Raw genomic sequence first — 3,942 nt, 5'->3', positions numbered from 1 at the left:
CCGTCTGGTATTTTCAGCCATCTTAATAATTAATTGGATAGCATCTGAATCAATAATGCAATGATTCAATTTGGTCAGTAATGTAACCAGGCGTTTCTGATAATTGGTCTAAGTATTTTGATTTCTAGGACTCTGTCAGAGAAATAGTGAGATTTTGATGAGGTTCTCAAAAATATTTATATGTCACAGCTATATGGAAATAATCCATACAAACCTAACTGTGCCAGTGATAAGGTTAGGAGCCAATAAACTAACAATTAAGTGATTTTTTATTCATATGTATTGCCAATGCATTGATCATGCCATTCCCAATTAAGATTTTTATATCTATGTACATCTATCTACCTATTACCTATCATCTATCTACATCATTTATCTATCTAAAGAGGGATAGAGGGAAAAGTATAAAAAAGATCTTTAACATGGGATGAACAATTTGATAGAGTTCAGGGAAAATTTTTTTGTTTTATAAGTAAGAGTTTTCATGAAAAGAAGCAATGTTTATTCATATATATATATATATATCATATTATTCAGCTGTAAATATATTTATATCTCAAAAATATTATACTATGCAGTCCCACTCCTCCCCACCACCATTTTAGAGTCCAACAGACCAAGACCTAGAGAACTCAAATAATAAAATTTGCATCAAAGTATATGTACATACATGTAATTAGACAACTAGATAAATTTTTATTTTGAAATACTTGACAGTAACTAAGATTTAAAAAGAAATATGGCATATAAAAGCCTCTAAAATATAAAGATCAGCAATAAAATTGTGAAATTATTATTATTTTATTATAAAATAATTTTTGGATGCTTTTATATTCTATGAGATTTTTCATCCCACAAAAGGCTTAGCCACCTCTTCTCGCAATACCTGAAGATAAATATCTACCACTAGCCTTTAAACAATGCTTGTCATGTTTGTCATTTATGAAGCAGACTCATACATAAATTAAGTTTTCCTAAACTGTAGCTATGAATTAAAGTCCCATGAAATGTGCTATTGCTAACACACTGGTGGGATGTTGCTATCAGTTCAATTGTTTTAATGATAAATTTCCTTTAGAAAATGGAAGGATCTGTTGACAGACAAAAACAGGAACTAACAATGGACTATTTAGACTTGCAAATGATGGAACATTTAATTATTCCAAAATAGCATTCCCCAGTTAGGGTATGATCATTAAATCCATCATCCCTCAGTTTATATGCATGAAACATTTATCATGTCTTCTTCAAACAGGAGTCACTCATCTAAATATAGATTTTTGGACCATCCATTTTAGCATGACATTTCATCGAAAGGCTGGAATTTCATTTATTTTCTGTAACAGAGATAAAGTGTTTGTAAACGATGTGATAAGACCATCAAGAGAAAGTAAAGTGAAATCCAGTTTCATACAAAGATAAGTACAAACTCTACTAAAGGCACTACCACTATAGAAAGAGAAAAATGAGAGACAATATGTCAACAACAATATTCCAGGTAAGAGTCTATGTTCTCTATATATATATATATATATTTTCAAATGTATGGACACTTTTACTATTCTGAGTTTGTTTGCAGGTTAATTTGCATTCAGATTCAAGACAGAGGCAGCAAGATCAAGACGAAGTAAAAGTAAATACACTTGAATTCTCCCTGTCAATTTTCAAAAATATTTATCTCCCATTTGAAAGAGAATGTCTAAGAAAACAATATTTTATGAAACTCAGAAGTTTGTTTGTTTGTTTGTTTTTTCCTGCAGGCCCTTCTTTTTCAGGAGATATATATTGTAGCTAGATATGCATTATTTTAATTCTGATTGGAGACAGGTTATGTTTGGGAACTGGACAGACATTTCATGGGAAGACAAAAATAAAATACAAGTAATTTTCCTGGAGAGTTCCTAGAGTTCCCTCTCTTCTCATGGAATGTTTGCAGTGTGAGAGGTGATGGGAACAATTGAAAAGCAAATTTCCCACAAAGGACCTTGAAAGGAAGGGTCTTTTTTGGTCCAACATGACTAACTTCCCTCCTTGGCTGGAGTTGTTCTCTCTGTCACCATTTTGCAGTTCAGCACGCCAAGGTCTGGAAGTTAAGTGAGTGGCCTCAGGCCACATGCTGATGTCAAAGTCAGGCCTTGTGTTCATGTTTCCTAATACTTATACAAATGTTATTTTAATTCACTCTCCTGCCAATGGGAAATGTGTGTGTGTGCTTGTGGTGACCTACACGCCACCAGGAGGGTATCTAGGACATTTCAACCACACTCTGAAATTGGGAGCTAAGTGTCTTATTGCCTGCCCTAACTAACTGAACCCAACTTGAGAAAACATTCTGACTAGCTCTTGAAAAGAGTTTTGAAAATCATTGTAAAATACTGTTGAGAAAGACACTGAAAGTTGTCATCTTTCCTTTAATGTACTTGTGAATATGTCCATCTACAGAGAGAAAGAAAATGAGAGAAGGAAACAAAACTCAGAGACCCTCATTTAAAGTATTCTCAAAAACTGCAATCAGTTATTATAGCTAACCACATGTAAGTTTCCCCATCCTCCACCTGGCCTTGTAAACCCAGAAAGACTTGTTTTTTTCTGATTTTCCTTCCCACCCAGTCCTCTTGTCTCTGACCCTGGTGGTCTCTACATGTATGAGGTCAGCTCTGGGTCAACAATGGTGCATGATGAGAAAGGAGAAAATATTTAAGACGCTAAGTGGCAGAACTTGTACTGACTCTATTTAACTTTTTCCTGTTGTATCTGCAACACAGAAATAGGCAATCACAGGTCAATAGAATTTTCTTTAGGATTTAACTAACTGACCTATGACCTTGCTAATGGTCTTCTTCCTGGCTTACCTCCTTCATCCTGGCAGACAAGGCCCTGTTCGTTATTTTTGAGAAAATAAACAGGTAGGTTGCTCCATTGTTGTCCTGGTAAAGATAGAGAAAGAGAAGATGTATCTTATTCCTTAAAAAGGAGTTTGAAATTAATAGATAGGTGGCATGAACTTCTAAATACTGTGGTGATTTAGCTGACTGATCCCTAAAGAAGGCACATAAATAATTATCATTAGTGACATAAGCAAAGTCCAACCATTTTCTCGTAAATGAACTGGCAAAGCAGAGGAGACAGTAGAAGAAGATTTAAAACTAAAAAGTCAGGGAGAATGCTACCAGAAGCCACAACTGACTTTATAATGCATCCTGTATATGAAGCAGCGACAGAGGTAAATAAATATCAATTGTGTACAATATTGCCATGTCTACAAAAGCAGTCTCCCATCATTTTGATCGGTGTTTTGCATACATATGGACTGCAAGATCAACCTTGATATGTGTGATTTCTTACAATAATCAGAACATGAATCTTCCTTTGGTTGGCATGCCGCACTCTGTGAAAAATGTTACATTTAGACTCTGCCTTACATAAAACGTGTGCGCTGTCTATGCCTAACTTCCAGCACCTGCCTCAGCTTTCTTTTCTCTGCCCAGTTAAAATATCTTCTAACAATGTCCTCATGTTTACCATTTTCTTCGCCCATCGAGTTTTGAAATGCGATACCTTGGAAATTTTCGTAGGAAAAATCCTGTGTGTGACGAAAGCAGCTTATGGCAAACCTACACATCTACCGAAACACTTGCCTGAAAAAGGAAACAAGAAAGGACCACCAGACGTTTCACAGAACTAAGTGCTGAAATATACCGAACACGGACAAATTCTGGTCCCAGCAAAACATGATTTTCTTCTGTGAGAAAAATCCTGTCACATCTAGCTCTCTAACCTCCTTGATGATGTATCTTCTTTCAATTTTTTTCACCAATTCCTCAATCTCCTCCCCTCCAATTGACTCAACTTTCAATTTTCTGTCATTTCTCTGTAAGATGTTTAGAATCTACTCTTTTGCTTCCCATAATTCCTACCCCAGTTCAATTTCTACACCATTTT

General features: G+C 35.2%; 1 long non-coding RNA gene across 1 annotated transcript; it reads right to left on the bottom strand.

Annotated features, from left to right (window-relative positions):
- Positions 1 to 1,222: 1,222 nt before the first annotated feature.
- On the bottom strand, positions 1,223 to 3,634 carry LOC116592512. Its single transcript, XR_004286496.1, has 3 exons — positions 3,559 to 3,634; positions 2,853 to 2,927; positions 1,223 to 1,337 (listed from the first exon to the last, which is right to left on the bottom strand). It is a non-coding gene; the product is annotated as an uncharacterized LOC116592512 (long non-coding RNA).
- Positions 3,635 to 3,942: the final 308 nt, after the last annotated feature.

Source organism: Mustela erminea, chromosome 6, assembly GCF_009829155.1.
Source record: "Mustela erminea isolate mMusErm1 chromosome 6, mMusErm1.Pri, whole genome shotgun sequence".
Taxonomy (NCBI): domain Eukaryota; kingdom Metazoa; phylum Chordata; class Mammalia; order Carnivora; family Mustelidae; genus Mustela; species Mustela erminea.
Note: the sequence above shows the minus strand (reverse complement) of the source record. Positions and strands in the feature narration are given on the sequence as shown.